A 27,465-nucleotide genomic window follows, 5' to 3' on the forward strand; every position below is an offset into this window, starting at 1 on the left:
CCTCCATCTGTTGAAAAACTACAACTCCCAGAGTGCACTGACAGACTGTACATGCTGGGAGTTGTAGTCTTGCAACAGCTGGAGGCACATGGGTTGGAATCACTGGGCTAGAGTCTGTTTTCCAACTCAGTGGTTCCCCACCAGTGTGCCTACAGCTGTTGTAAAACTACAACTCCCAGCATGTATGGTCTGTCAGTGCATTCTGGGAGTTGTCATTTTGACACAGCTGAAGGTTTGGGACGCCCCCCCCCCCCCCCCCCCATGTACAGGGTACCCCCACACGGGCGGGTTTACAGTGGGTTTCCTTCAAGGAAACTTACTGTGAACCCCTGCCTGTGTGAATGTACCCTAAAAACACTACACTAACAAATAATAAAAAGTAAAACACTACACATACACCCCCTTACACGTCCCCCCCCCCCCATAAAAATGAAAAACGGCTCATACGGCAGTGTTTCCTAATCAGCGCCTCCAGCTTTTGCAAAACCACAACTCCCAGTGTTGCCGGACAGCCATAGACTGTCCTGACAGGCTGGAAGTCTTGCAACAGCTGGAGGCACCCTGTTTGGGAAACACTGCTGTAGGGTTTTGGTGGAGACAAGCCCCATCCTTGTAACCGGGTCCACCCCTACTGCAAATTCCTTATTCAGGCCTCAAATGCGCATGGCGCTCTCTCACTTCAGAGCCCTGTCGTATTTCAAGGCAACAGTTTAGGGCCACATATGGGGTATCTCCGTACTCGGGAGAAATTGCGTTACAAATTTTGGGGGGATTTTTCTCCCATTACCCTTTGTACAAATGGTAAATTTGGGAAAAAACTGCACTTTAGTGAAAAAATTTTTTTTTTCATTTACACATCCGAATTTAACGAAAAGTCGTCAAACACCTGTGGGGTGTTAAGGCTCACCAGACCCCTTGTTACGTGCCTTGAGGGGTGTAGTTTCCAAAATTGTATGCCATGTGTTTTTTTTTTTTGCTGTTCTGGCACCATAGGGGCTTCCTAAATGTGATATGCCCCCAAAAACCATTTTTTTTTTTCATTTACACATCCGAATTTAACGAAAAGTCATCAAACACCTGTGGGGTGTTAAGGCTCACTGGACCCCTTGTTACGTGCCTTGAGGGGTGTAGTTTCCAAAATAGTATGCCATGTGTTTTTTTTTTTTTTGCTGTTCTGGCACCATAGGGGCTTCCTAAATGTGACATGCCCCCAAAAACCATTTCAGCAAAATTCACTCCCCAAAATCCCATTGTCGCTCCTTCCCTTCTGAGCCCTCTACTGCGCCCGCCGAACACTTGACATACATATTTGAGGTATTTCCATACTCGAGAGAAATTGGGTTACAAATTTTGGGGGGCTTTTTCTCCTATTACCCCTTGTAAAATTTCAAAAACTGGGTCTACAAGAACATGCGAGTGTAAAAAATGAATATTTTGAATTTCCTCCTTCAATTTGCTGCTATTCCTGAGAAACACCTAAAGGGTTAACAAACTTACTGAATGTCATTTTGAATACTTTGAGGGGTGCAGTTTTTATAATGGGGTAATTGATGGGGTATTTCTAATATGAAGGCCCTTCAAATCCACTTCAAAACTGAACTGGCCCCTGAAAAATTCCGATTTTGAAAATTTTGTGAAAAATCTGAAAATTGCTTCAGATCTTTTAATCCCTCTGATGTTTCCCAAAAGTAAAAATATGTTAACTTTATGATGCAAATAAATAGTAGACATATTGTATTTGTAAATCAATATATAATTTATTTGGAATGTCTGATTTCCTTACAAGCAGAGAGCTTCAAAGTTAGAAAACTGCAAAATTTTCAATTTTTTCATCGAATTTTGGAATTTTTCACCAAGAAATTATGCAAGTATCGACAAAAATTTACCACTAACATAAAGTAGAATATGTCACGAAAAAACAATGTCGGAATCAGAATGAAAAGTAAAAACATCCCAGAGTTATTAATGCTTAAAGTGACAGTGATCAGAATTGCAAAAAATGCTCCCGTCCTTAGGGTTATAATGGGCTCCGTCCCCAAGGAGTTAAGAGGGAAAAACATGATATATATTTAACCCCAACCTAAATGTACCTTATGTTTATTTTCTACCTAAGGTACATAAAGACCGAAAAAAAATACATCAGAGGAACTTCATTTTGGAGGCAATTAAAGGAGTAGTCCAGTGCTGAAAAACATCCCCTATCCCAAGGGTAGGGAATAAGTTTCAGATTGCGAGGGGTCCGACCGCTGGGGGCCCCCGCGATCTCCTGTACGGGGCCCTGGCTCTCTGGCCAGATAGCGCGTGTTGATCACCAGACGAAGCGGCAGCCGACACGCCCCTTCAAAAAAAGCACTATGGCAGAGCCAGAGATTGCCAAAGGCAGAGCTGCATCAGTCCCCCAAAAAATTTGAGTTCCTGGATTTAAATATCTATATTCAGGATGGCTGTTTGCATACTGCCACCTATTTTAAGGAACTACTTCGACTTTAACAGTTGCCATCGGAAACAATGGAAGAAGAACATTCCATTCGGTCAAATGAAAAGAATCCGGAGGAATTGTTCTTCCACACAAAAATGCCAGCAACAACTAGATAACCTGGAGAATCGTTTTAAACAAAAAGTGTATCCCAAACCCCTTATACAAGGAGCACGCCAGAGAGTGGACGAATTAGAACAAAGTGCTTGCTTGAAAAATAATAAACAGGGTAATGCAGAGGGTGGTTATAATGCTGAATTTGATTGGTTTTCTAACTACCGTATATACTTGAGTATAAGCCGACCAGAATATAAGCCAAGGCCCCTAATTTTACCCCCCCCCCCCCCCCAAAAAAATAAAAAAATAAAATAAAAAAATAAAAAAAATAAGTTATTGACTCGACTATAAGCCTAGGGTGGGAAATACATCATCCCCCCATGTAATCATCCAGACCCCCGTCATCATCCACCCCCCCCCCCCTTCATCATCACCGCCTGTCAATCCCTTCATCAGTGGTTTTCAACCTGCGGACCTATAGATGTTGCAAAACTACAACCCCCAGCATGCCCGGACAGCCATCGGCTGTCTGGGCATGCTGGGAGTTGTAGTTTTGAAACCTCTGGAGGTCCGCAGGTTGAAGACCACTGCGGCCTTCATCATCATCCCCCCCTTAATCATCATCCCCCTCCCTTTCATCATCACCGCCTGTCAATCCCTTCATCAGTGGTCTTCAACCTGCAGACCTCCAGATGTTGCAGATCCACAACTCCCAGCATGCCCAGACAGCTATCGGCTGTATAGACATGCTGGGAGTTGTAGTTTTGAAACCTCTGGAGGTCCGCAGGTTGAAGACCACTGTGGCCTTTTTGTTTTGTACTCACCTCCCCTTGGCAGGAAGTTAGGGTGAGCTGGTCCTAGTGATGTTGCCTTGACGACGACGCACAGGGACGTTGTGCATGAAGAGGGCCCTCCGGTGAAAATGGACAGCCCGGAACGAGTATCCCTCCCCACCGGATGGTCCCTGCAGCATAGATGGCCCGGACCAGCTCACACTAACTTCCCGCTGTGGGGGGGGGGGGGGAGTGAGTACAAAACAAAATAGGGGGGGGGGGGGCCTGGATGATGACGAAGGCCGAAGTGGTCTTCAACCTGCGGACCTCCAGAGGTTTCAAAACTACAACACCCAGCCGATGGCTGTCTGGGCATGCTGGGAGTTGTAGTTTTACAACATCTGGCGGTCCGCAGGTTGAAGACCACTGAAAAGGGATTGACAGGCGGAGAGATCACTCGAGTATAAGCCGAGGGGGGCGTTTTCAGCACGAAAAATGGTGCTGAAAAACTCGGCTTATACTCGAGTATATACGGTAGGTATTACACGTCACACACCAATATTTTTCTTTTATGTTTTTTATTTTTTTGTATAGGTAATATTACCAGCTCATATTATTTTTTTTATGGTTTTTCCGTGTCCTGTGCAGTATCTCTCCCAGAAGTCCACTTGATGGCCCACGTGGTGGTCTACACCCCGAAGTCATCAATTCTTACTCTAAGAGAGAGTTTGCAGCTGTTCCTGGAGACGGTTAACATTAACCTCTGCATGGTGGAATAATAGGTCACGATGTTTATCAGGATCAGTAGAAGCATCACCCACTCGATGATTATGGTGGTGATTTCACGGATCTCGTCCCAGTCTTCATCATCATAGAATAATTCCTGTAATGTTTTATATCCAAAGTAGAAAATTGCGCAGGTAAAAGCCAGGCCACAGCAGGTGCATCTACTATGGCGGATGACTTTCTTTGCTCCTGGTAATTTATACATCTGGATGGACTGCCCAAGGTAGTATAAGGCTTCACATGTAATGGAAATTACCATGCTGACAAAGTGTATCCTGGGATATTCTTCGGGGGACAATACATGCATGAAAGCTGTACCAAAACAGGAGGCCCACACAATGGCGAGCAGGATCCTCTGGATCAGGACCTGATGACCCCTGAACTCTTCAGTATGCATAACCATATACTTATAAATAAGAAAGGTTAGTACCAAAGTGCCAATGGATGTCCCTATGAAACCAATTCTCAATAATATGTTTTCGGGAAAGAAATTTCCCACGTCACTGTGAAGGAAAAGAAACCAATGTTATTGTGGATATTTCCTCACTCCCAACCAATGAAATAAGAATCTTGTGCTTGTTTATCTTACCTGATGTGCATCAGTGGCGAGGCGGCATGGCCGAGGACGACCGTCACGATGTAGCTGGTGGCAAGCCAGGCCGCACACCAAAACGCCAACAGAAGGGGGACGAACCCCAAACCTTTTAGCTCCATCTCAGTCAAGAAGAAGAAATAGAAGTTGCTAATCGCACTGCACCAATCTACAGAATGAAGGCTCGGGCGGCTGTCAGTGGAATGTCAGAACTCCAGCTGTCTATGACATCACATGTCTGATGTCACGATGACTGCTTGTTTCTTAGAGCTGACATGATTTAGTATCTGCTATGGACAGAACCTGATGTTGCTACTATGGACCTTACAGACCCCAGAACCCAAGTAATTAGCGCAGGGGCTCCATTTTGATCATCTCATATTTCACATTATTTGAGTTCCAGGGCTCGGATACATTTGCACCCTCTATAGCAGTGGTCTCTAAGCTGTGAACCCCCAACCGCTGCAAAACCACAACTCCCAGCATGCCCGGACAGCAACTTTGCATAAGAAAATAGTCTAATTAAACTTTTCTTATATATAGACTCCCCGACATCTCCAAGGATAAGCATCTAAGGGTCTCGTTCCATCTTAATGTTATACCTTTTTTCAATAACATCGATGATGTATGAATATAGGAATAATTCCATATAAGATACAAAAAGTTAGCATCCTCCATCTGACATTTTGGACAGCTTGCATCCTGTCTGAGGCCCATACGCTTCAATCCCCATGGAGTATAATACATCCTATACGAAATCTTAGACTGTACCATTACATGGACCTTATTATATCATGTACATTTCATGTTTACAATGGCCCTGCCCCATGAATCTGAATATAACCCCCCCCCCCCCCCCCAAGTCCCTTTCCCATCTAACCTTGATAGCATCAACATTTTATACATTTTTGTCATGGGTTTAGGGACAGGGGGCCCTCTCATTAATTAAACAAGGGGATGTGAATGTTCTCTCCTGAACTCTCCTTTTATTGATTTATGATCTGAGTTACTTATTTGTAAAAAGCAATTGTGGTGCCTTGGTGGGGATGTAGGGTAGTTGGGGTGTTGCTGTTGGGGATAATAAAGGGTGCGGTTAACCCTTGTCACTCGTGACGCCAGGGTTAAATACTGTAAAGTTGCTAGGGCCTATCGTCACCCTTCCCAAGAGCGATAGGTGAGTGCGTAATAAATGGATTGTCCACAACCCCTGTTTAACGGAAAACTTGCAGGAACATTTATTGAAGATTTTCTGAAGCAGGCAATAGCAATAACAGTCCAGATAACAGATTCTATTTCTAGTTGATCAGCAATTGACAGTGGGTTGGGATCAGATAAGCTTAATTTAGCTATTAAAAGATTCCGTAGCATAGATCTGCTGGATTTAGGGGTGCATTTAGGTCCAGTGATCTTGCAGAGAGTAGTGGTGAATGATTGAAGTATAACCGCTTTGGTATAGGCCGAGGCCGCAAGGCTTTGGCCTAGAAAACGTACTTGAAAGTTGCGGAGGTCCTACCTCGTTCAGTGACAGCAACCCAAGAGAGCGAATAATGGCCGCAGCTCCCTTATATGGGCAGGGGCTGGCCGTTTTGGATTGGTCCATAACAACTGTCACTCACCGTTACACGGCATTGTGGGTGAACATGTGACACAAGAACCACCTAAGGTCCTTCAACATACCATAGAGTTCTAAGTAACGGGTCACATGACCTAAGGTACTGCGACGCCAAACAAGTGAATAATACAATATACATATATACAATGATAATGGTTATAAATATTAACCCCTTAAGGACCGAGGGTTTTTCCATTTTTGCATTTTCGTTTTTTCCTCCTTGCCTTTAAAAAAATCCATATGATGGCTTATTTTTTGCACCACCAATTCTACTTTGTAATTACGTCAGTCATTCTGCCCAAAAATCTACGCTGAAATGGAAAAAAAAATCATTGTGAGACAAAATTGAAAAAAAACCTCGCTGTTTTGTAACTTTTGGTGGCTTCCGTTTCTACGTAGTACATTTTTTGGTAAAAATGACACCTTATCTTTATTCTGTAGGTCCATACGATTAAAATAATACCCTACTTATATAGGTTTGATTTTGTCGTACTTCTGGAAAAAGTCATAACTACCGTATTTATCGGCGTATAACACGCACCCCCATTTTAACAGGGAAATTTAAGTAAAAAAAATAAAATGTAAAATAAATGACTTGGACTAAATGCCACATCATCCCCCAAACTTCGTTTTCTTCTGCACCTCAGTTTGGTCCCGTCCCCTCCAGTGCCACATCATTCCTTCCCTTTTATCAGTTCCTGTGCCACATTTACCCCTCTCATCGCCACCCCCCATGTTTCATCATCTCCCCATGTCTCATCATTCCCCCTCATCATCCCCCACCCTGTCTCATCATTTCCCCCTGTCTCATCCCCCCCCTCATCATTTCCCCCTGTCTTATCCCCCCTCATCATTTCCCCCTGTCTCATCCCCCCATCACCCCCTCATCATTTCCCCCTGTCTCTTCCCCCCATCATCCCCCCTCTCATCATTTCCCCCTGTCTCATCCCCCCCTCATCCCCCCCATCATTTCCCCCTGTCTCATCCCCCAGTCACCCCCCCCCTCATCATTTCCCCCTGTCTCATCCCCCCATCATCCCCCCCTCATTATTTCCCCCTGTTTCATCCCCCTGTCTCATCCCCCCATCATTTCCACCTGTCTCATCCCCCCATCATTTTCCCTCTCATCATTTCCCCCTGTCTCATCCCCCCCTCATCATTTCCCCATCTCATTATCCCCCCATCATGTTCCTCCTATGGCATTCAGTGGTCTTCAACCTGCGGACCTTCAGATGTTGCAAAACTACAACTCCCAGCATGCCCGGACAGCCAACTGCTGTCCGGGCATGCTGGGAGTTGTAGTTTTGCAACATCTGGAGGTCCACAGGTTGAAGACCACTCTTCCCCTTTCCTTACTTGTCTGTGCTTCGGCTGTCTTGCGGGGTCAGTGAAGCAGATGAGTTACGTCCTCTCCCGGCTCCTCTGCACGGCATCACGGAGGTCACTTTTCGGCGACGACTACAGGAAATAAAGTGATGCCGCACAGAGAAGCCGGCAGAGGACGTAACTCATCTGCTTCACTGAAGCGCAGACAGGTAAGGAAAATAAATGAAACTATAAAAAGCAGGGAAAGGGGGAATGATGAGGGAGGGGGAGGGAGGGAAAATGAAAAGTAAAACTCACTTGTTTTCTCCTGCACTATCCACAGGAACTGGTGGATAGTGCGGGAGACGCTAATTAAAAGGTAGCGCAGATACGGACAAGGTAGGGCTCATTTTAATCAGCATCTCCCGCACTATCCACCACACCAGTACCTGTGGATAGTGCGGGAGAAAACAAGTGACAGTGCGGGGAGGAGACACCGCTGGTCACTGATTTAAAGTGGCCACGGTCGTGCTGTTAATACTTAACAAGCAGACGCTGCCGCGGCCGCTTTAAATCAGGGACCAGAAGACTTATCGGCGTATAACACGCAGGAAGACTTGTTGCCTTAAATGCAAGTTTTAAAAGTGCGTGTTATACTCCGATAAATATGGTACATGCAGGAAAATTAATGCGTTTAAAATTGTCATCTTCTGACCACTATAACTTTTTTATTTTTGCGCATATGGGGGAGTATGAGGGCACAATTTTTGTGCCGTAATCTGAAGTTTTAAGCGGTACCATTTTTGCATTGATAGGACTTATTACATAGTTACATAGTTACATAGTTACATAGTTAGTACGGTCGAAAAAAGACATATGTCCATCAAGTTCAACCAGGGAATTAAGGGGTAGGGGTGTGGCGCGATATTGGGGAAGGGATGAGATTTTATATTTCTTCATAAGCATTAATCTTATTTTGTTCCAGGAATGTATCTAATCCTGTTTTAAACCTTAAACGTCTCTTCTCAAGACTAAACAATTGTAACTCCTTTAATCGCTCCTCATAGCTAAGATGTTCCATGCCCCATATTAGTTTAGTCGTGCGTCTCTGCACCCTTTCCAACTCCGCAGTGTCCCTTTTATGGACAGGTGCCCAAAACTGAACAGCATATTCCAGGTAAGGCCGTACCAATGATTTATAAAGGGGGAGTATTATGTCCCTGTCCCTTGAGTCCATGCCTCTTTTGATACATGACAATATCCTGCCGGCTTTGGAAGCAGCAGCCTGACATTGCATGCTATTCTGTAGTCTGTGATCTACAAGTACACCCAGATCCTTCTCTACCAGTGACTCTGCCAGTTTAATCCCCCCTAAGACATACGATGCATGCAGGTTATTAGTACCCAGATGCATAACTTTACATTTATCCACATTGAACCTCATTTGCCAAGTGGATGCCCAGACACTTAGTCTATCCAAGTCATCTTGTAACTTATGCACATCCTCTATAGACTGTACCGTGCTACAAAGCTTGGTGTCATCTGCAAAGATAGAAACAGAGCTGTTAATACCATCCTCTATATCATTAATAAATAAATTAAACAACAGCGCGCCCAGTACTGAACCTTGGGGTACACCACTAATAACCGGGGACCAATCAGAGTACGAATCATTGACCACCACTCTCTGGGTACGATCCATGAGCCAGTGTTCAATCCAGTTACAAACTAAAATTTCCAAACCCAAAGACCTTAACTTACCTGTCAGACGTCTATGAGGGACAGTATCAAATGCTTTAGCAAAATCCAGAAACACTATATCCACAGCCATTCCTCTGTCAAGGCTTCTACTCACCTCTTCATAAAAGCAAATTAGATTGGTTTGACAACTTCTATCCTTAGTAAACCCATGCTGGCTATCACTTATAATACAATTATCCCCTATGTATTCCTGTATGTAATCCCTTATAAGTCCTTCAAACAATTTACCCACAATGCACGTTAAACTTACCGGTCTATAGTTTCCTGGGGAAGACCTAGAGCCCTTTTTGAAGATTGGCACCACATTCGCCTTGCGCCAGTCCCTTGGCACAATACCAGACACCAGAGAATCTCTAAATATCATGAACAGGGGTACAGATATTACTGAACTTACCTCTCTAAGAACTCTTGGGTGTAGTCCATCCGGTCCTGGGGATTTGCTTACATTTATATCACTTAACTTACCTTGTACCATCTCTACATTAAGCCAGTTCAGTACATTACATGATGTGTTACCAGCACTGACCTGTACATGATGTGTTACCAGCACTGACCTGGCCAATATCAGCTCCTTCTTCCATAGTGTATACAGAACTAAAGAACCCATTCAGTAGCTCCGCCTTCTCTTGATCGCCTGTGACAACCTCCCCATTATCATTATTAAGGGGTCCTACATGCTCTGTCCTTGGTTTTTTTGCATTTATATGTCTAAAAAAATATTTAGGATTAGTTTTGCTTTCTTTGGCCACCTGTCTCTCATTTTGAATTTTTGCTGTTTTTATTACATTTTTACAGATTTTATTAAGCTCCTTGTACTGTTTAAATGTTATAGCTGACCCATCAGATTTGTATTTTTTGAAGGCTATTTTTTTGTTGTTTATTGCTCTTTTAACATCATGTGTCAGCCATGTAGGATTTAGTTTTAATCGTTTATATTTGTTCCCCTTTGGTATATATTATTTAGACCATAGTCAAGGTTCCAGTACGTCATGTGTCCTTATGGAGTTAACTTACTAAGGGGTGACTAGGGTATAACTAGGGAAGCGGACCCTGACAGTCCTAGGGACTGTGACTTTGGGGCCCCTCCAAACAAGGCACAGTATGAAATACGTGCCAGGACACCACAAACCCCCTTACTTAAAACAAGTCGACCCCGACGCCTGTCCCCTAAGGCAGAGGGACTAGGACAAGGACAGAATTATTAAACAGTCTATACATCCTGACAACATTTTCTTTTAATTTGCCTAGTATTCTTACTAAACAAATATGAAGCTATCTAACATTTAGTCTCTAGCTCCTTAGACATCTTTATAGCTCTTTCTATACATTTATGAGGCTAACTAGACGTTGATAAAGCTCACTAGACATTGGATGAAGCTGTCTAACATTTAGTCTCAAGCTCCCTGGATTTTTATACAGAGCTCTCTGTACATTTAGTCTCAAGCTGTCTAGACATTTTTGAAATCTCACCACAGTTTCTTTTGTTTTGCCACGATGAGTCACCTGTTAGTACACAAAAGTTATATTGACTTGCCTGAGGCTATCTACCAATAAGTTTAGCCACCAGGGTCTATTGGCTACACGCTTCTTACCTCTAGAACACAACAGTATACCCTTACCTAGGTTACCTTTAGAAATATGTGTTTAATTTTAGCACTCAAGAGCATCTACTGGCCAGGTAGAGCATTTCATACACGTAATAAAGAAAAGAGAGATTAGTGTACCTAACAGTGGCAGGAATAGAATTTCAATAGGATACAATTCCTAAAGTGTTTCTTGAGTGTGAGACATATTTTTATTTTACTTTGTGTATTGAAGAAGACTGAGATAAGTACATTTAAGTGAGCTATTTGAGGTACTATGTGTGCACGTACTGCTTAAAAGTTAGTCTTAATACCTTAAGGGTAGTTCACCCTGAGTAGTCCTTTGAGACTCTTGCAACATCCCCCTCGGGCTGGCAGGAGTCTCTTCACATAGAGATTCTGCAGAAACTTCAGTCCCCGATTGACCAGCTTGAAGGCTGGACACAGGAGCAACATCTTCGGCTGGACTGGGAGATTCTCTGAAGTCAGGTAGAGAAGGTGTAGCAGGACTTGGAGTAGCCACAGGAGCAGGACTGGTGCTGGAGGAAGCAACCAATGGTGGCTGACTGGATGGAGCAGCTATTGGTAGCTGGCTGGGCGGAGCAACCAGTGGAGGCTGGCTAGGTGGAGCAACAAGGGGCGGCTGACTTGCAGCTGAACATGGCATACTCCAATACATGACAGGTTGGTGAGAAGAGAATAAAGGAACGTCCATACTGGGATGAATTCCTTCTCCTGGTACATATTCCCTGGCTGGCCTGGCTGGAGGAGGAGTAGGGAGAAGTGCAGGAGGAGGGGGTCCCGGTAAGTCTTCCTTCAAGCACACTTTTATTCGGCTTTGGTGGACCACCTGTGGCTCAAACCCTTTTTTCTGTATCTCATACACATCTGTGTCGGGATAAGGAATTGCAGTAATAGTATAGGGTTCTGTTTCCAATAGAGAATACAGCTCATGAGTTCTTGGGAATTTCCTGAGCCAAACTTTGTCTCCCAGCTGCAGGGGTTGAGCCGAGGCATGCCGACTTTTTTTGCTGTCGGCCCTGGGCTTCGCCCATTTTTTCTCCACAATGTCTCGGGCTTCTTTGATTCTCCTGCTATGTTCAGAGACCCAGTCCTGCAAGACTTGAGGGGAGTTATTGAAAGGGGCCTGTAGCCCAAAAGTTCTGTCCTTCGGCAATTGACCATGTCTTCCCATCATGAGAAAGAAGGGGGTATACCCTGTGGAACAATGAGTAGTGTTGTTGTAGATTTCCAATAACTCAGGCAGTAGTCGGGGCCACTCTTCGTGTTTCGAGACAGAAGCTGCTCGGAGCATATGGATAAACACCTGGTTGATCCTTTCACAGAGCCCATTTCCTTGAGGATGGTAAGCTATCGTTCCGAGCTTCTTACAATCATGCAGCTGGCAGAGTTCCTGGAACAACTGAGCTTCGAAGGCCGTCCCTCGATCAGTGAGGACTGCTTCGGGACACCCCAAGGGCTGGATCCAGTGGCTGTGGAAGAGTTATGCTGCCGTCTTGGCGGTCAGATCCTTGACGGGAACAACAACCACCCACTTAGAGTAATGTTCCACCATAGTCAAGGCATAGCAATAGCCAGATCCAGTGGGGGTCAACTTCACATGGTCAAGGGCAACCATTTGATTAGGCCTCTCAGTATGGATGGGGTGCAAGGGTGCTCTTGCATCTTTTTGGGGGTTCCTGATGACATTGCACGTGGTGCATTCAGCACACCATATTTCGATGTCTCCTCGCATTCCTATCCAATAAAATCTTCGACGAAAAGTGGCCTCTGTCTAATGGATTCCAAAATGCCCCCACTGGTCGTGATATGCATTCAGGACCATAGCTGCATCTCTTCTGGGGATTACAATTTGATGCACCCGTTCTCCAGACACCGGGTCCAATGAGTTTCTGTATTGCAGCCCCTTATGGAGGAATAGGCGATTTCGCTGTCGCCACAACTGTCTCAGTTCAAAGTCCCCTTGCTGCTTGTGGAGTCGAGTGCGCACCTTCTTGTGGAGGCAGTAATTCAAGAGGTCCCCTATGACCCAGCTTTCATCCTGCAGAGTCTTCCACGTGTATTGGTCTTCAGGGACTTCCAGAGGTCCGGGTTCGTCACCCTCTTGGGCTGTTAGAGCATTCTGGCTCATGAACCGTTGGTAGAAGGGTGGCATTTCCACATCTTCCCATTCGTCCCCTGCAGGGGGTTCTTCACCTGGGAGCATCCGCATTGACATTGGATTTTCCACTGCAGTACTTAATACTGAAGTTATAATTGGCCAACCGGGAGACCCAGCACTGTTCAATAGCCCCCAACTTAGCAGCGTTCAAGTGGGCCAAGGGATTGTTGTCCGTATAGACCGTGAAGGGGGTGGCCGCCAGATAATCCTTGAATTTTTCAGTGATGGCCCAGACCAGGGCCAAGAGCTCCAACTTGAAAGAGCTATAGCTGTCATCGTTCCTTTCCGCGCCTCGAAGATGACGGCTGGCGTAGGCTATTACCCTCTCTTTACCATCTTGGAGGTGAGATAAGATGGCTCCCAGTCCTTCGAAACTGGCCTCAGTATATAAGCGGAACGGCTTACCGTAGTCAGGATAGGCAAAGATAGGAGGTTCTGTAAGAAGGTACTTTAAAGCTCGGAAGGCAGTTTCTTGGTCTTCAGCCCATTGTGTCGGGAGCCTCCCATTATAATTTTCCTTGGCAGTACCCCTCAGTAAGGCAGTCAAGGGGCCAGCAATTTGTGCAAAGGGAGGGATGAAAAGTCGGTAGTAGCCGGCAAATCCCAGGAAACTTATGACGTCTCGTACTGTCTTGGGTGTAGGCCAGTTCCTCACAGCACTTCTTTTCTGGGGGTCAGGTTGGACACCATCGGCACTTACGACATGTCCTAGATAGTGCCCTTGTGGCTTTAACAGGTGACACTTGGATGGCTTGACCTTCAGTCCTTGCCGTATAAGGACCTGGAAAACTTCTCTTTTTTTTTAAAATCTGATATTTTTATTAAGATCTAAAACATACAGGACCCTGACCCATTCCAAAAATCTGCCACCCAACCCAAACCTCTCCATCGCCTGCCTGAGGTAGCTACAATCTACCCTGTCGAAGGCCTTCATGGCATCTATCGACAGGATGGATCGGAGCCCCTACTCCGGCATATGAATATTAGCAGACAGCTTAATCAAATTATCATGACTATTTCGCCTCGGTACAAAGCCGGTTTGGTCAGTAGCAATAATTTTGTTACAAACCTTTGCCAATCTCATTGCCAAAACCTTGGCAATAGTTTTGGCATCTGAATTTAATAGAGAGATGGGTCTATATGAATCAGCTGAAAGAAGGTTCTTTCCCTTTTTTAACAGCAGAATTATGTTTGCTTCACGCATAGTCAATGGGAGAGACCTACTAATACAAGATTTTATTACAAGCAAGAGGCGAGTATTATAGTGCCAAATCTTTCTTTTAGTGAAAAAACAGCAGCAAAAGAGTTAACGGAAATAAGAAGAGAAAAAACACAGGTGAACGCAGGTGATAGCAGGTAGGTAATCAGCAAGGTATCCACCAATCAGCACACGGCATAGGTTATAAGAGGTATAGGCGTTCCTTAACCCCTTAAAGGGGTTATCCAGGGAAAAACTTTTTTTTTTTTAAATATCAACTGGCTCCAGAAAGTTAAACAGATTTGTAAATTACTTCTATTAAAAAATCTTAATCCTTTCAGTACTTATGAGCTTCTGAAGTTTAGGTTGTTATTTTCTGTCTAAGTAATCTCTGATGACACGTGTCTCGGTAACCGCCCAGTTTAGAAGAGGTTTGCTATGGGAATTTGCTTCTAAACTGGGCGGTTCCTGCGAGATTCTCTCTCTGTCCCTCTCTCCACTATTCAGCATTACGCGCCCGTTACCTCACAGGCTCCTCAGACTGCGGCCGTGCTAGACGTGTCATTGGAGTCTTCAGATTCTCAGTATTTTCTCCAACTAGTTGTTTCTCTTTATTCATGTAGCCCTCTGGTTTTCCAATAGTCTCTTGCTGGACAAATATTAACCCCTTAAGGACCCAGCCATTTTTTGCACATCTGACCACTGTCATTTTAAACATTAATAACTCTGGAATGCTTTTAGTTATCATTCTGATTCCAAGACTTTTTTCGTGACATATTCTACTTTAACATAGTGGTAAATTGTTTTGGTAACTTGCATCCTTTCTTGGTGAAAAATCCCAAAATTTGATGAAAAATTTGAAAATTTGGCATTTTTCTAACTTTGAAGCTCTCTGCTTGTAAGGAAAATGGATATTCCAAATAATTTTTTTTATTCACATATACAATATGTTCACTTTATGTTTGCATCATAAAATGTACATGTTTTTACTTTTGGAAGACACCAGAAGGCTTCAAAGTTCAGATGCAATTTTCCAATTTTTCACAAAATTTCCAAAATCACAATTTTTCAGGGACCAGTTCAGGTTTGAAGTGGATTTGAAGGGTCTTCATCTTAGAAATACCCCACAAATGATCCCATTATAAAAACTTCACCCCTCAAAGTATTCAAAATGACATTCAGTCAGCATTTTAACCCTTTAGGTGTTTCACAGGAATAGCAGCAAAGTGAAGGAGAAAATTCACAATCTTCATTTTTTACACTCGCATGTTCTTGTAGACCCAATTTTTTTTTATTTTTACAAGGGGTAAAAGGAGAAAATGTATACTTATATTTGTAGCCCAATTTCTCTCGAGTAAGCACATACCTCATATGTTTATGTAAAGTGTTCGGCGGGCGCAGTAGAGGGCTCAGAAGCTAAGGAGCGAAAAGGGGATTTTGGAGAGTACGTTTTTCTGAAATGGTTTTTGGGGGATATGTTGCATTTAGGAAGCCCCTATGGTGCCAGAACAGGAAAAAAAAACACATGGCATACAATTTTGGAAACTAGACCCCTTGAGGAACGTAACAAGGAATAAAGTGAGCCTTAATACCCCACAGGTGTTTCACGACTTTTGCATGTAAAAAAAGAAAAAGAAAATTTCACTAAAATGTGTGTTTCCCCCCAAATTTCACATTTTTGCAAGAGTTAATAGCAGAAAATACCCCCCAAAATTTGTAACCCCATCTCTTCTGAGTATGGAGGTACCCCATAAGTTGACCTGAAGTGCACTACGGGCGAACTACAATGCTCAGAAGAGAAGGAGTCATATTTGACTTTTTGAGAGCAAATTTTGCTCGGGGGCATGTCGCATTTAGGAAGCTCCTATGGTGCCAGGACAGCAAGAAATACCCACATGGCATACCATTTTGGAAACTAGACCCCTTCATGAACGTAACAAGGACTAAAGTGAGCCTTAATACCCCACAGGGGTTTCACGACTTTTGCATACGTAAAAAAAAAATGTTTATTTTCAGTAAAATGTGTGTTTTCCCCCCCAATTTCACATTTTTGCAAGGGTTAATAGCAGAAAATACCCCCCAAAATTTGTAACTCCATCTCTTCTGAGTATGGAGGTACCCCATAAGTTGACCTTAAGCGCACTACGGGCGAACTACAATGCTCAAGAGAAGGAGTCATATTTGGCTTTTTGAGAGCAAATTTTGCTCGGGAGGCATGTCGCATTTAGGAAGCCCCTATGTTGCCAGGACAGCAAAATAACCCCCACATGGCATACCATTTTTGAAACTAGACACCTTGAGGAACATTACAAGGGGTACAGTGAGCATTTACCCCCCCCACTGGTGTCTGTCAAATCTTTGGAAAAGTGGGCTGTACAAAATTTTTAATGTGCACAGCCCACTGTTCCAAAGATCTGTCTGCACCCCTAGTTTCCGAAATGGGGTCACATGTGTTTTTTTTTTTTTGCGTTTGTCAAAACCGCTGTAACAATCAGCCACCCCTGTGCAAATCACCTCAAATGTACATGGTGCACTCTCCCTTCTGGGCCTTGTTGTGCGCCCCCAGAGCACTTTGTGCCCACATATGGGGTATCTTCGTAGTCGGGAGAAATTGCATTACAAATTTTGGGGGTCTTTTTTCCCTTTTACCTCTTGTCAAAATGAAAAATATAGGGCAACACCAGCATGTTAGTGTAAAATTTTTATTTTTTTACACTAACATGCTGGTGTAGACCCCAACTTCACCTTTTCATAAGGGGTGAAAGTAGAAAAAGCCCCCCAAAATTTGTTAGGCCCTAAACTGTTGCCTTGAAATACGACAGGGCTCCAAAGTGAGAGCGCCATGTGCATTTGAGGCCTGAATTAGGGATTTGCATAGGGGTGGACATAGGGGTATTCTACGCCAGTGATTCCCAAACAGGGTGCCTCCAGCTGTTGCACTACTTCCTGTTCAGGGTGTGGTTGTGTGATCGTCAGCTCCAGGAGAACCAGAGAACCAGAGAGCAGCAGGACTTTCACCAGCCCTCCCCCCCCCCCAGGTTTGTGGCAGCCTTCGGGGAAGGGCTTCCCTGCATGAACCCCAACATCCCCACCTCCCGTACCAGGCCGGCGGGAGGTGGAGGTGACATTGCAATGGCCAACTCCCAGGATGGGGTACGGAGATCCCTCCAGGATCCGCAGAAATGCAGAACCAACTCCACCGTCCATATCGGGAAGCCGCAAGGCTGCAAGGAAGGCTACAAGCAAGGCTACAGGTAAAGGCCTGCATGAAGGTGAGGAGTTGAGAAACATGGGGAGGCAAGGTACCTCTGAACCCCAGCAATGGGGGGTATTGGGTCCCAGGGAGTCTTTGGCCACTTTTGGGTCCCGACTCCAAGCAAAAATGGCGGAGTATGAGCGTCTTGACAAAATGCTTCATGGGCTAAGAGAGGACTTAAAATTTGCCCGTTACCAAGCTGATTACACCTCAAAAAATCTAAGGCCAGTGTATTCGGCTAAAGTGCGCACCCTGAAAAAAAAGGTTGAGGAGGTAGAAAGGGTGAGGATGGAGATCATGGAAGGGGCTGGTATCTTCAGAGAAAAACTCTGCAATGAAAGCCGGTTCAGAGGCCAGCAGAACCCAGAAAGAGAGTAGGAGGTCAGTCACAGCGAAAGCAGTGCAGAGGAGGATGGTGTGGAGGTGGATGGTGGAGGAGAAAGAGAGAACAGTTCTGAGGAGGACAGTGTGGAGGAAGATGGTGGTGGAGAAAGAGAGGACAGTGCTGAGGAAGGTGCTAAAGAGAAGCAAGATGGTGGTGCAGAGGAGAGTGAAATGGAGTAGGACACAACCCAGAGTTCATACATAAATCCTGCTCAGGTAGCCCTGCCTGTAACATCAGATGACAGCAGTGACGACAGCGGCAGCAGCAATGGGTTAATTGGTGGTGGATTGCTGAAGGCGATTGTGTTCCAAGAGTCACCTACCCATTTTGAGAACTTCTCATTTGGAAATGACTTGGGCCCAGATACTGAGGTGAAGGGCAAGAGGAAGAGGAGAAATAAAAGGAAAAAAGGAGAGGTCACCAGACTTGTTTATTCTTCTCTCCAGCAGTCTGGGCCATCTGAAAAGGTGGTTCAGGCTGGTGGGCCCCCCCCAGTCTGCCCGACCCCGCTTTTGCTGTAAAGCGGGGCCAGCATGGGGGGTACATGGTGGATAAGGTTTCTAAGATGGCTGCAGACTCCAAGGAGCCCGCCTGTCCTGCCGGTAGGGAAGGGCAGGACAGGCTTAAGGTGGGCGACTCCGATGCTGCAGGACCACCCCAGGTGGGCAGGGGGCGTGTCCAAGTGCCGGAGCTTGGTGATGTTGCTGTCTGCTCGGGGGCGGTCCCCCGAGCGATATTGGCGTAGCAGGGCACTCCTCTGTGAGGGGGGGGGGGAGTGTCCATGCGTCTGGAGGGGTGGGGGTGCGTCCGGAGGGACAGCTCCCACCCAGTGTGAAGCAGTTCTCACTGGGAACATCATCGGCATTGAAGGAAGTGTCATCACTGGAACTGGAAGTAACATCGCCAGAACCGAAAAAGCGGTCATCGGGGGCGGGACCAGCAGCACAAACCCCCGTGGCATACGCAAATAACCCGGCCAGCTCAGGAAACTTTAGCCAGGATAATAGTGTGAAAGGGAAGAGTGCAAAAGAGAGTGAAAATTTTGGTGATGGTATGTTGCATGAAAATGTTAGCAGTGTGCAAGAGTGGGGCATTAGAGGAGTACAAGAGAGGGGTGCTAGCGCTGTGCAAGAGAGGGGTGCTAGCGGTGTGCAAGAGAGGGGTGCTAGCGGTGTGCAAGAGAGGGGTGCTAGCGCTGTGCAAGAGAGGGGTGCTAGCGGTGTGCAAGAGAGGGGTGCTAGTGGTGTGCGAGAGAGGGGTGCTAGCGGTGTTCAAGAGAGGGATGCTAGCGGTGTGCGAGAGAGGGGTGCTAGAGGTGTACAAGAGAGGGATGCTAGCGGTGTGCAAGAGAAGAGTGCTGGAGGCGGGAAAAGGGATGTCACTGGATCAGTAAAGAGTACTGAGGAAGTAGGGGCTGGTTCGGCTGCCCCCCTGGTGGTGACTGCTAGAAGCTATGCCAGCGTTGCTGCCGGGGAATCAAGAGGGTCCCCGTCTCCATCTGGTTCTGGGGGTCACTTGCAGCGGCGCCTCCTGGAGGCTCTGCGTAAGGGTGATAGGTCAATTGAGGTAGAAGGGAGGGGTTCGGTTGACCTGTCTTTTTGGATAGAGAGGCATGGTCTGGGTGCCTTCCGAGAACAGAATGGGGAGGTGATGTGGTCCCTCCCAACACCCGGGCAGGATAGTAACCGTAGGAATGTGGCCCGTCTGATTTGGAGGGGTAAAGATGCGTGCCCGCCCCGGGCAAGGGAGGTTGAGCTCCTCCTTCAGATGGAGTTCAGGGCGAGTGACATCTTTGCCCTGATTCACCCCTATGGTTCTTCTGAGTTCGACATCAGCTTTGTTCGGCCAGAGGGTCTTGAACTTTTCTGGTCGAATTACGAGATGGTGAAGAACGAGCCCGGCTGGCGGGATTTCGCTGTAAAAGCGATATCCCGGCAGAACCAAACCAAGAGAGTGACCGTTTTTACCCGTAACGAGTCGCTCTCTTGCTACGACATCATGACCTGGCTCGGTCGTTATGGGGATGTAATGGACATGCCCAAGAAAAATCTTGATGAGCACGGGATCTGGTCTGGGGCCTGGACGTTTTCCGTCAAAATTAGGCGTTCAGGGAGCACAGTTGCCCACATCCCATCGGCAGCCTTCCTCGGACGTGACAGAATCCAAGTCTTCTACCAGGGGCAGCCTAAAGTCTGCCACAGGTGTGGTAGTCCTACCCATTTTAGCGCAGTGTGCACTGTGCAGGTTTGCGCTTTGTGTGGTGGGGCTGGTCATTTGGCTGCATCCTGTGGGCAGATCCGGTGTCATCTGTGTGGTGTCCTAGGACACCCTTTCAGCCGTTGCCCCAGCGCCTTTTCCCGTGTGGTGGCCGCTCCAGCTGGGGAGAGCTTTAGGGTTGCCCCGGCTGGGGAGGGTACGGGCATGGGTGAAGGAGCAACAGGGTTAATGAAGAGCAAGAAGGGGCCTGCCAAACTAAGGCGAGAGGAAAACCGCAGAAGGAGCAGGGAGCTGGAGAGTTCTCAGGTGGCGGGGGTAGCTCCTGGCCCTGCTCCTGTCACTAGCCCAGATGTTGCTGAGACCCTGGGGGATGATGTGTTGGATGAGGAGATTAGGAGGATTCGCGAAGAGGAAGGCAAAGAGGCTGATCTTTCTGATTACTCCCACTATGAAAGTGTGGATGAGGAGGGGAGGGAAAGGCCGAAAAAAGACAAGGGCAAAAAAGTTGTAAAGGGGAAGTCTCAGTCCTCTATTTCAGGTGCTAAAGGCCAGGTCCTAAAAGGAAGCTTACCTGCCCCCCTTCTGATTGACCTATCGAACAGGTACCTTGTCCTTGATACCATCTCCTCCCCCTCATTGGAGGGGGGTGGCGAGGATGGGGTGCCTGAGGGATTGGAGCCTCCAGGGGGAACTGGGTCCTGTCCTGTTGAGGCATCTTCCTCGGAGGGCAGGGCTAACTCAGGGCCAGATGGAGATGGGAGCCAGATGGATCAGTCTGAGTCAAAAAAGAGATCTAAAGAAAGTAAGAATGCTCCTTCTTCTTCAGGGGATGAGGCGGTGAAGAAGAAGGGCAAGAAAAAATAATGGGTAAGGCCGTCTAACTCAATTACCCAGGATGGCAGCACTCACCCCATTGACGCTGGCATCTATTAATTGTGCCAGCATAAAGTCTGATACGGCTAGATTCGCAGCCTTTGATTTTCTCGGCCATGTTGAAGCCGACATTTTCTTTTTACAGGAGACCAGGTTGTCAGATCTAGCCTCTCTGGTGAAAGCCAGAAGAGAGTGGAGAGGCGGGTGCCCTCCCACTGGTCTCTTGCGGCTGAGCTGTATAGTGGGGTGGCGGTCCTTTTTACCGCTCCGGTCGAATGCAGACGGGTCATTGAGTTAGAAATGGGGAGGTGCCTGATCTTAGATGTCTTCATGAAGGGACAAGAGCTCCGGCTCATTAACATCTACGCCTCACAAACAAAGTGGGGCCGTAAGGATCTCTTTATGAGGATTAAGCCCTTTCTTTTTACTGGCTGGCAAGTGATCTTTGGAGGGGACTTCAATAATGTCACGAGGTCCCAAGATAGGAGAGGTTCCAATGATCGGCTGGCTTATGACTGTGTGGCCCTTAGTAATATAGTCAGGGAAGCTCGCCTAGAGAATGCCCACATCCGGAGCCCCTCAGGTCACGCGGGTTTCACCTTTCATCGAGGTAGCAGCAGGTCTAGGATAGACAGGTTTTATTTAAAGGAGGAAGCCGTCTCTTCCGCAGTGTCCGTGGTTGAGGTGGAGTTCTCCGACCACTGTATGATTTTGTTTTCCCTGAATGTTTCAGAGACCCCCCGGATGGGAAAAGGTTATTGGAAGCTTAATTCGTCCCTCCTGGAGGAAGCAGAGATAAGACAGTCCTTTGAGGATTTTCTTCAGAGTCAGGTACCTTTACTGGACTTTTGTAGTAGTAAGTCTGAGTGGTGGGAGATATTCAAGAAGCGGGTTGCGGGGTTCTTCCGCCAGCTCTCAAGCCTCAGGTCCCTGAGCAGGCATCGCCTGTATCAGGGACTGAGGAGGAAACTCGAGCTCCTTGTCTCGACTGGAGGTAGCCGAGAGGATATCTCCAGAGTGAAGTCCTTGCTGATGAGGTGTCAGTACGATAGGCACGCATCTTTGGTTTTTGAGAGGGATTACGGGAAGTACCGCTCGCCCGACCCTTACAGGAACTGCAAGATGTCAGTGAGTAGTAAAGTAGTCTCAGGACTGATTGATAGTACGGGATCTCTGAATCGGTCCAGATCAGGGATCCTGGAGGTCGTCAGATCCTTCTACTCGCACCTCTTGGGGAGGAAGGATCTAGATCGAGACGGGATGTCGGCTTTCCTGGCTGAAACCATTCCTGAGCCAGGGGTAGACCCTTCTCTTGGCATTTTGGCAGAAGAAATCAGGGAAGAGGAAGTGAGACTGGTGATCGAGGGGCTTGCCCCCAAGAAGTCGCCAGGTCCGGATGGCTTAACATCCGAGTGGTACAGGACCTTTAAGGAGTATTTAGTTCCCCTCTTGACTGAGGTATTCAATGAGTGTCTCTCCTCGGGCACTCTACCAAAGTCAATGAGGAGGTCAGCCCTGATTCTTCTGTCAAAGGGTAAAGATCCCAGCCTTATTGAGAATTGGAGGCCCATAGCTCTTCTCAATACAGACAGGAAGCTTCTGGCCAAGATACTGTTTAATCGGCTGGTGAAGTTTGCACCCCGGCTCCTTTCGGGGGCTCAGCACTGCTCTGTTCCAGGCCGAAGCACCTTAAGTGCTGTCCTCAGTGTCAGGGAGGCAGTGGAGCGGAGTAGTGCGGGTCTCTGGAAGGGGTACTTACTGTCCTTGGATCAGGCCAAAGCATTAGATCGGGTGAACCATGACTACCTCTGGTCCGTCCTCCTGAGATATGGCTTACCGTGTACTTTTGTTAATTGGCTTAAGATCTTGTATGCAGGGGCAGAGAGTTTCCTGCTGGTGAACGGGTGGTCTGGCCGCTCTTTTGAGGTGGGGTCTGGAGTCCGTCATGGTTGTCCTTTGAGCCTGCTCTTATATGTATTTGCGATCGATCCCTTCCTTAGGAGGGTGAGTTGCGGACCATTGGCGGGAGTCAGGATGATTCTGGCGGAGCCGGGTGTCGCCCAGAGAGTGGTGGCGTACGCTGATGATGTCACCATTTTCGTCTCCTCGAGAGAGGAGGTCGATGTGGTGATGTCGGAAGTGGACCGCTACTCGGAGGCATCCGGGTCTAAGATCAACCAGGATAAGTGTGAGAGTCTCTGGCTGGGAGGGGGAGACCCCACGTTTGATCTCCCGGACACCCTTCCAGGGCCCCAAGAGTCAGCAAACGTTTTGGGCATCACATTCAGCCAGGATGATTATCCCACCAAAAACTGGGATGGTAAGCTCCAGGATGCCACTCAGAGGGTGGACCAGTGGAAGGGTTGGTCTATGACCCTCAGGGAAAGGGTACACCTGATCAAATCGTACCTGCTCCCCTTGTTTATCTATCTGGGCAGTGTATGTATCTTACCAGAGGCTTACTACACTAGGGTCTACAGCCTGTTTTTCCAACTGTTATGGGGGAACAGGTTGAACCTAGTCAAGAGGGAGGTTACGTACCGCACGAGGAGACTAGGGGGTTTATCTATGGTAAACCCTGGGGTGTTCTTAACGAACACCTTCTTGAAAGCCAACATTGCAAACCTCTGGTCAGAGAGGGCTCCTCCGTGGGTACTCTCCTGTAGGGAATGGTTTCGGCCTTTTTTCCAGGAATGGGAGACAGGAGGGCAAGTGAAGGACCTCCGCACACCACATGGATATCTTCCGGCTTACGCTACCCCGACTCTGAAGGCGATACGTCGGTGGGGTCTGGGAGTGTGGGAGATCAGGATCCAGTCAAGGCAGTTCCTTGACAAACGGGTTCTGTTGACCCACTTCCAGAAGCCTCTGGCGCTCAGGGACTGCCCAGGTCGGGATCTGAGGGTGGGGTTGTATCTTTTAAATATGAAAAGGATCCCCCAGAAGTTTTGGGACTTGGCCTGGCGCTGCTTTCAGGGGAAGCTATATGTGAGGGACAACCTGAAGTACAGGAACTCTGATGACCGGGAATGTCCCCGACAAGAGTGCGGGGACACGCTGGAAAGCATGGACCACTTCCTGCTTCATTGTCCCTTTAATATAGGGGTTTACAACAGGGTGGGCGCTTCCATCGGCTGGAGTCAACTTGCCGGCCTTTCCTATCCGGAGTGGGCTTATGGGGCATTCAGGAACCTGGGTGGCCGTGATCGGGGCACTTTATTCTTAGTTAGCTTAGTGGTTAGGTACTACACGTGGAATGCACGGTGCTTAGTAACGACCCAACAGAAAGTCCTCTCCGAGGTGGAAGTCTGTAGGAACATCACCGGTGACCTCGGGAAGATCAGGTCTTTGTAGTATGGCAGTCTTGGTACCAGTAGGGCTTCTCTCCTGTGGAGAGGGTTTTCTTTTGATGTACCTTAATTTTGGTTAGGGACAGTATATAGCTGTTAGGGTGAGTATAGGGTCAGTTTTATGAAGGGATAGCAATAGGGTTAGAAGTAAGGTTCATAGGGTAAGCATTTTGAAACTTAGTTTTATCAGGATTGCCATCCTTCTTCCTGGTGGTGGGCTATGCATGTCACTCTAGCTTTTTGTTTTGTTTTCTGTAATTTGAATGTAAAGGGCTTGCAGGCAACCAATCTTGGGCCTGGTGGGGGTTTGTAGTACTGTATTACTTTGCTTTTCATATTATTTCTGTGGTTGTAGTGAGTTAGTACATTGTTTGAGTTAGTTAATAATAGTGGGGGGGGGATTAATTTTAGGTTGGGTGGGGGTTGTTGGGGGGAGGGGGTGATGTTTTGGGTCTGACTTGGGTCAGTTTATGGACAATGACTGTTTCAGTAAAAAAAAAAAAAAAAAAAAAAACACTGTGATACACGAACGCTGACCATGTCCAGTGGGAGTGGTGTGGGTGATGGGAGAGTTCATAGTGTAGGTTCTTTTTCTTTACGTTTTATTCTTGTTTACATGTATTTCATAAGTATAAATAGTTTTATGTATTTTTGTATAGTGTTATACCTCATTGTAGGGTAAAGGCAGTCGGACCAGCTTTTAGTTGATATTATTGTGTTTTTTTTTCCCCCTTATGGTAATGTATCCATGCATGTGTGTGTTACTATAGTTTAAAGAGAAGAGAAAGGGGGAAAAAAAAAAAAAGAAAAAAAAAAGAAAAAATTTCCAAGTTGGAAGTATTTTTAGTTATGGCCATAAGCCCTCTTTTTATTATAAATTTTTTTAATATATTTTTATTTATTTTTTTATTTTTTTTTTTCGTTGTTATGATGTAATATGTATTGTGAGTATTGGTTGTTGTCTGTGTGTAAAATTTATGGTATTTCCAAGATGGAATTATTTTATTTATTTCCTTATTATTTTTATGGCAGTTAGCCCTATTTATTTTTGTTTAATGCATTTTGTGTATGGTATGTGGGGATAAGTTTCCTATTCGGATGTTTTCAGTTAAAACTTAATTAAGGAAAGCTATATTTATGTTTAGTTGGTAATTAATGTGTGTGTGTGTGTGTGTGTGTGTTTGGAAGGATAATAGGTAAGAATTAGTAGTATCAGGCATTATTTGTTAGTTGAGTTAAGCTGGGCTGGTCGGTTAGGTAGGTCCTTTTATTCTGTAACAAAGAGTTTATATTTGTTACTTTTTCATTGCTTATGTTTCAGCTGATTAAGCATTGTATTTGTGTTTTGTAAAAGTTTTATATTTTTCTAATAAAAAGAGTTCCAGCTGTTGCAAAACTCCCAGCATGCTTGGACAGTCAACGGCTGTCCGGCAATACTGGGAGTTGTTGTTTTGCAACAGCTGGAGGCTCCATTTTGAAAACAGTGGCGTACCAGACGTTTTTCATTTTTATTGGAGAGGGGGGCTGTGTAGGGGTATGTGTATATGTAGTGTTTTTTACTTTTTATTTTATTTTGTGTTAGTGTAGTGTAGTGTTTTTAGGGTACAGTCACACGGGCGGGGGATTACAGCAAGTTTCCCGCTGCGAGTTTGAGCTGCCGCACAAAATTTGCTGCATCGCAAACTTGCAGCCTGATACTCACTTTAAGCCCCTGCCCATGTGAATCTCCAGCTGTTGCAAAACTACAACTCCCAGCATGCACAGTCTATCAGTGCATGCTGGTAGTTGTAGTTTTGCAACAGCTGGAGGCACACGGGTTGGGAAACGCTGAGTTAGGAAACAGACAATGTTTCCCAACCAGTGTTCCTCCAGTTGTTGCAAAACCACAACTCCAAACCTTCTCAGGCATGCTGGAAGTAGTAGTTCGGCGACATCTTTAGAGCCAGATGTTGCCGAACTACATCTCCCAGCATACTTGGAGTTGTAGTTTTGCAACATCTGGAGGACTACAGTTTGCAGACTACTAATACAGTGGTTCCCAATCTGTGCCCTTCCAGATGTTGCAAAACTACAACTCCAAGTATGCCAAAACTGTCCAGGCATGCTGGGAGTTGTAATTCTGCAACATCTGAAGGGCCAGATGTTACAGAACTACAACTCCCAGCATGACTGAACAGTAAGGGCATGCTGAGCATGTGTAGTTTTGCAACATCTGGAAGGGCACAGTGGTCCCAAAACTGCGGACCTACAGATGTTGCAAAACTCCAAGGGCTGTCTGGGCATGCTGGGAGTTGTAGTATACAGGGCTTTATGGCGACGTGCATTGCTGTAAAGGGCCCGACCGCGGCTGAAGATCCACTCACCTGTCGCCGCCGCCGCCGTCTTCATCGCCGGGATCCGGGTCTTCAGGGACGAGGTAAGTACCGGGGCCAGGCCCCAGCACTCCCCCGTCGCGTCCTCCGGTCTTCCTCCTGTCCTCTCCGGACTTCCAGGGGCCGGGCAGGGCGGGAGGAAGTAACCGCCCCCCACCCACCCCGTGCGATTGGTCGGTTAGCTAACCGAAGAATCGCAGGGGATAGGAGGAGTTGGCACCTCGCTCCTATACTTTAGCATGGTCCTGGCCTTCTGTGACAGCCTAGATCATGCAAAATTACCGGGCGGTCGGGTTCCAGAGACCAGATCAGCCCGGTATCGCCGCAGATCGCAGGGGCGATTTCCCTAGCGATTTACGGCGATCACCGACATGGGGGGCCTACATGGCCCCCCTCGGCGTTTGCCCTGGATCCCTGCTGAAGGATTTCAGCAGGGATCCGCTTGCGATCTCCACCGGGTGAGCGGCGGAGACCAGGAAAAGACCATGACGTATGCATACGTCATGGGTCCTTAAGGGGTTAAGAATATTACTTGTCATAAATATTAATAATATATTACCTTTCTGTCATTGACATTGTGTCCCAGTCACTGCCACACATTAGACTTGTGCACTACAAAATTTTTTGTTTTGTTTCGTTTCGTTTTTTCGTTTTGGAAAAAACTTTTCGGTTCGGCAATATTTTCGG

Source organism: Hyla sarda, chromosome 1, assembly GCF_029499605.1.
Source record: "Hyla sarda isolate aHylSar1 chromosome 1, aHylSar1.hap1, whole genome shotgun sequence".
In the NCBI taxonomy this organism is placed as follows: domain Eukaryota; kingdom Metazoa; phylum Chordata; class Amphibia; order Anura; family Hylidae; genus Hyla; species Hyla sarda.